At 35.8% G+C, this 6793-nt stretch overlaps 1 pseudogene; it reads left to right on the forward strand.

Moving 5' to 3' along the window:
- Positions 1 to 1220: 1220 nt before the first annotated feature.
- Positions 1221 to 3072, forward strand: LOC100927078 (annotated as a pseudogene).
- The last annotated feature ends 3721 nt before the right edge of the window (positions 3073 to 6793 follow it).

The following is a 6793-nucleotide window of genomic DNA, read 5'->3' on the forward strand; positions in this document are numbered from 1 at the left end:
TTTATACTCTTTTTATTGTTGTTTGCATTTTATTCTGCTGCTTTTTTTTTTTTTACTGGTTTGATTTGATTTTTTTTTAGTGCAATATAATAATTGTATAAATATGCATACATATATTGGATTTAACATATATTTCTACTATGTTTAACATATTGGACTACTAGGCCCTCTTCATTTTATCATTTTATTTTTATTCTATTCAAAAGCATCAGGCAAGCAAAACCTATCAATGATGCAAGGAAAGGAGGAAGGGTGAGACAGAGAGAGGGGTGAGGGAAGAAGGGAAAAAGGAAGGATGGCAAGTCATTGTTAATCAGAGAAATGCAAATTAAGACAATCGAGATATCACTACATATTTGTCAGATTGGCTAGAATGACGGGGAAAGATAATGCTCAATTTGGGAAGGGACACTGATACATAGTTGGTGGAATTGTGAATACATCTTGCCGTTCTGGAGAGCAATTTGGAACTATGTTCAAAAAGTTATCAAACTGTGTATACTCTTTGATCCAGCAGTGTTACTACTGGGCTTATATCCCAAAGAGATTTTAAAGAAGGGCAAGAGACCTGTATGTGCAAGAATGTTTGTGGCAGCCTTCTTTGTAGTGGCCAGAAACTTGAAACTGAATGGATGCCCATCAATTGGAGAATAGCTGAATAAGTTATGGTATATGAATGTTATGGAATATTGTTGTTCTATAAGAAGTGACCTGCAGGATAATTTCAGAAAGGCCTGGAGAGACTTACATGAACTGATGCTGAACAATATTATATGATGATCAATTCTGATGGACATTGGCCCTCTTCAACAATGAGATGAGCTAAATCAGTTCCAACAGAGCAGTAATGAACTGAACTAGCTATACCCAGCGAAAGAATTTTGGGAGATGACTATGAACCACTACATAGAATTCCCAATCCCTCTATTTTTGTCCACCTGCATTTTTGATTTCCTTCACAGGCTAATTGTACACTATTAAAGTCTCATTCTTTTTGTACAGCAAAGTAACTGCTTGGGCATGTATACTTATATTGTATTTAATTTATACTTTAACATATTTAACATGTATTGGTCAACCTGCCATCTGGGGGAGGGCATGGTAGTGGGAGGAGGGGGAAATTGGAACAAAAGATGTGGCAATTGTCAATGCTGTAAAATTACACCTGAATATAACTTGTAAATAACAAAAAAACTATAATTAAAAAAAAGACAGACAAGAAAAAAGGAATGTTTTTAAGGAGGGTAACAGTGGAGAGATACATTGAGAAATCTAGGGGATTTGAAAATAATAGGTGTATAAAAATTATTTGAATTTAAATTTTACAACACCCAAACCATATGATAGCAAAAATTGAGTTATTTCTTGTGTATAAAAAGGAGAGTTCTACCAAGATACATTTCATCTCGGCAACTTATATAAAGGGTGGAGAATTAGACTGATCAAAATGTGTTTGGTGGCAAACTTATGCAAGCAACATTTAAGCAATCATAATAGTTAGAATTTATACAGGGCCTATTATGAGTCAGCCTGTATGCTAAGTGTTTTATGGATTTAATCTCAATTTTTTTTTTTAACAAACATGGCAGGTAGGTGGTACTATTGGGACAATTGAACTAAATAATGATTAAGTGACTTGTTCTAGATCCCATACCTGAAAAGCGTCTGAGACTGAAGTTGAACTCAAGACTTCCTTATTCCAGGGCCCCATGCTTTATCCACTATACCACCTGGTGCCTAGAGGACAGCAAAATTTACCTCCACTGGATCATCACAGTATAAAGGTGACCACAAATACTCATGTACTCTGCCGTCAGACATAAGCCAGAATGACCGAGAATGGGATCAGGGATGGTCTGCATATCTTGACTGAACACAACCATGATATAATAAGGAAAGGCTTTTATCTGATTAGTTGTACAACAGTAAAATGTTCATTTACATCAAATTCCAAAGATGACCAATGTTTCCCAACATCATAAATGGTATGGATTTGGGTCATTAGAATAATGTCTATGTCAGGGATGAGGTCTCAAGTCCTTAATGTATTGAAGATACAGCAATAAAGAATTATGTATAACACTCATTTGCCTCCCTAAGGAGGCAATACATTATTTAAAAAGTTTTATGGACCAAGAATAATACAAACCATAGCATCTTCAATTTTTGAAATATTTATCCTTTTCTCCCTAGGTTCCCAGATAAAACATTCAGGAAATGTCTAACCTGACAGTTTTGAGTGAATTTCTCCTCATGGGATTTTCTTATATTCGAGAACTGCAGATCATCTATTCTTTGCTTTTCCTCCTGATTTTCTTGGCCATTGTGCTGGGAAATCTGCTGATTGTCATAGTTACTACTGTTGACAGATGCCTACATACCCCCATGTATTTTTTCCTGAGGAACCTGTCCATTGTGGATGCCTGCTACGTAACTGACTCTCCCAAAAGCATCTGTCAACTCCCTGTTGAACAGCAGGGCGATCTCAAAGAGCGAGTGTGTGGCCCAGATCCTCCTCGTGGTGTTCTTTGTATATGTGGAATTGACCTGCCTCACCATCATGGCCCGTGATTGCTACGTTGTCATATGCTGCCTTCTCTACTACACAGTGATCATGAATCCCCGAGTCTGAGTGCAGATGACCTTGACCAGCTTGCTCACTGACCTCCTGTATGCAGGGTTCCATACTGGTTACACATTTCGACTGCCTTTCTGTCGATCCAATGTCATCCAACAGTTCTGTGACATGCCCTCTCTACTCAAACTCTCTTGTTCTGAGACCTTCAGTAATGAAGTACTTATAATTGCCTCTGGACTGGGGGTTGGGGGTGGCTGCTTTGCTTTCATCATTGCTTCTTATGTTCGCATATTTTCCACTGTGCTGAAGTTTCCAGTGAAAGAAGACCAAAGAAAAGCTTTTTCCACCTGCATCCCCCATATCAGCGTTGTACTGGTGTTTCTGATTTCATGCTTTTATGTCTACTTCCGACCAGCTTCAGTTTCTGCATCCATTGAGGACATGATTCTGTCTGTTTTACTCTGTAATACCTCCCTTGTTGAACCCCATCATTTACAGTCTAAGGAACAAACAGATAAAAAAAGCTGTGAAAACAGTGGTAAAGAGAGATTTTTTCCTAGAACATAACAAAAAAGTGTTTCTTTAAGCTTTCCAGTCTTCTTATACTTAAAGTGTGCACTTACTTATTATACTTACTTTCTATATGTTCTGTATCTAGTAACATTTGTTTTGTTGTTCCTCCTATGTAACAATCTATCCCTTGATAATGGGCACTGTCACTTATTCTTCCCCACATCTGGAATGTCCCATCTTTTTTCTGCCTCCTGGCTTCTCTAGCTTCCAAGAAGAAATACACATCCTATTTTCTATAAGAATTCTTTCATCTTCACCTTCCTCACTATTAGTGACTTCTCTTTGGTCATACCTCATTAATCTTTCTATAGCTCTTTGTAATTAGTTATTTACATGTTCTCTCCTCTATTAGAATGTTGTCAGGGATCACGATTTTACTTATTCTTCCAATGAATCTGTTGAAATCTCTTCTCCTCAATATTATGATGCCTACAGAAAGTCATGAGTTCATGGTTCCTTCCCCCTTCAGGAATGCTATCATATCTGTTCTTCCTCTCTCCAGCAATGCTTCCTGATTAAGAAGATTGAATAAAGATAAGAATTTCTGCATTTCATTCCTGTGTTTAAGTATAGAATTATCTTCAAGCTAAATTTAAAAAAAAAATATTAGCTTTTATGATTGGGCAAGTGAAAATACTCTTGCTTGTGTCTAAGAAATTGAAGTCCTTCCCCCCCCCCCCACTAACATATCATGCCTCTCTCAGGTTTACCATCTGTTTTTGTACTTCTTCATCTCCTCTTTAAATCCACATGTCATTCATCATACCATAAGGGCAAAGATACTCATTTTCTCTCATGTCATTGATCTTCATCCTCATTTGCTCGATTGTGATTCTTAAATCAGGTTGCTCATTTACGGACAATGTAATCCTTATAGCTAATTTTTATGCATCCAATTTTTTTTTTTTTACAACATTATCCTTTGCACTCACTTCTGTTCTGATTTTTCCCCTCCCTTCCTCTACCCTCCCCTAGACGGCAAGCAGTCCTATACATTTTAAATAGGTTACAGTAGATCTTGGATACAATATATGTGTGCAGAACCAAACAGTTTTCTTGTTGCTCGGGGAGAATTGGATTTAGAAGGTATAAATAACCTGGGAAGAAGAACAAACATGCAAGCAGTTTACATTCATTTCCTAGTGTTCTCTCTTTTGGGTGTAGCTGCTGATCATCCTTGATCAACTGAAACTAAATTAGATCTTCTTTGTCAAAGAAATCCATTTCCATCAGAATATATCCTCATACAGTATCATTGTTGAGGTATATAATGATCTCCTGGTTCTGCTCATTTCACTCAGCATCAGTTCACATAAGTCTCGCCCATCCTCTCTGTATTCATCCTGTTGGTCATTTCTTACAGAACAAGAATATTCCATAACATTCATATACCACAATTTACTCAACCATTCTCCAATTGATGGGCATCCATTCATTTTACAGCTTCTAGCCACTACAAACAGGGCTGCCACAAACATTGTCTCATAGGTCCCTTTCCCTTCTTTAGTATCTCTTTGGAGTATAAGCCCAGTAGAAACACTGCTGGATCAAAGGGTATGCACCATCCAATTTCTTTTTAAGTTATGTATATTCATCTTTATTTTCGATCACAAGATTCATTCTTTGGCATTCTAAGCATTTTCCATTCTTTAGTGAAATAGTAATATCCATGAGCTCAAATATGATTCTTGAATTAGGACCTCTACTCCATGTAACTCCGCTTTTAAATTGTGAGCATGCATTAATAACAACAAATAAATAAAAACACATAACACTTACATAACACTTTAAAGTATGTAAATCATCCTATAAATAGTTTTGCTTATCCTCAAAATATTTTATGATTGTTTTTCAGTGGTATCTAACTCTTCATTCTCCCAACTAGGGTTTTCTTGGCAAAGAAACTAGAGTTGTTTGCGATTTCCTTCCCCAGCTCATTTTATAGACGAAGAAACTGAGATTAACAGAGGTAAGAGACATGCTCAGGTCATACGGCTAGCGAGTGTCCCAGCCAGATTTGAACTCAGGAAAAATCAGTTTTCCTGACTTCAAACCTGACACTTTACTACTTCTCTTGCCTACCTCAAGGAGATGTTAAGGTAAATACTATTGCTATCCCTATTTTACAGATCAGGAAACAGATAGGTAGAACTTAAGTGACTTCCCAGGGTTACAGAGCTATTATATGTCTGAAGATAAATTTCAACAGAATCTGGAAATTAACACTATGACTACAGCAAGGTGAATGAAAGTTATGGTAACCAATATAATGGAACATGATGTAAGGAGCCATACTTGTCTCCAAAGAGGAGATTATAAAATCTATCTTCTCTTCTTTGAAGATATGGCAGGCTGGAGCTGGAAAATAAGTATACAAATTTAAGTGCACACATAAATATGTATATGTATACACAGATGAATACATATATGTACATTTGTCTGTGCATATATATTGATATATGCATATATATGGAATACATATTAACATATGCATTAAATAAGTGTTGATATATTGCTTAGCTTTTTTGCATTATTTTCCCTTTTACAATTCAGCCTTGAACTCCGTGGTAATAACCTTTTTCACCTTGAAAATGTTATCAGCAATACTGTACATTTTTAAAACAACCCCTGCTTCCCAATGATATTTGTTTCTATTTCTTTCTGAGGGAAAGGAATTTTGATGAATGAATAATGGCTTAAAATAAAAGAAAAACATTAAATAACTGGCTTCCAAATGGGAAAGGGTTGATACCTATGAACTCACACGATTTAATTTTCCTAGAGACTGGTAAATATTTAAAAAGGACTTAAAATGAAAAGATACAAATTGTATATGTATTTCCATTCATGAGGAAGATATAGTTTATAAGAAAGAAAATCCAAGAAAGAAGTCAGTAGTATACTAAGTTTCAACAATTGTTGTTGGGTGTTGCTAGAATTTATGTAGTATTTACTGTGGATGAAGTGCTTTACAAATAGTTATGAGATTTTATCCTCACAACAATTCTATTATATTCACTTTACATTTGAGGAAACTGAGAAACAAGAATAACTGAACTGTACAAGAACAGCTTGTGTAAGGTTTCCCGACTCTTGGTTCAGCTTCCTATATCTGGACATAAAGTATTCAGATCAAATGAGATACATAAAAGAGAAATCAAGTTGTCACTGGATATTGAGACTATAGCATACCTTATGGGAGTTTCCCCACCTTGCAATGATTCTGGAGCTTAGGTTCCCAGAGAGGTAGGCAGCTACTACCTCTCCCAGGCTTGTAAAGGATATCTTTAGGAGATAGAAATTTCTATTACAATTGTTTATGAGCCCCCACTGCTATGCTTCCCACTGATTGTCAGCCAGTACCTTCAATTAGATTTTAGAAAAGTATATATAAACTGTCAGATAATCATTTTGGCTAGATAGACAAAAAAAAAAAAAAAAAAAAAAAAAAAAAAAAAAAACAGTATTTTATTTTTCTAGTCATATGTAAAAAAATCATTTTTAACATTCATTTTTAAAACTTTGTGCTCCAAATTTTATGCCTTCCCTTCCTCCCCTCCACTGTATCCGTATTGAGAATGTGAGTAATTTCACAGAGGTTTTATATATATGGTCATACAAAGCATTTCCATAACAGTCATG

The sequence above is a fragment of the Sarcophilus harrisii genome, chromosome 3 (genome assembly GCF_902635505.1).
Source record: "Sarcophilus harrisii chromosome 3, mSarHar1.11, whole genome shotgun sequence".
Taxonomy (NCBI): domain Eukaryota; kingdom Metazoa; phylum Chordata; class Mammalia; order Dasyuromorphia; family Dasyuridae; genus Sarcophilus; species Sarcophilus harrisii.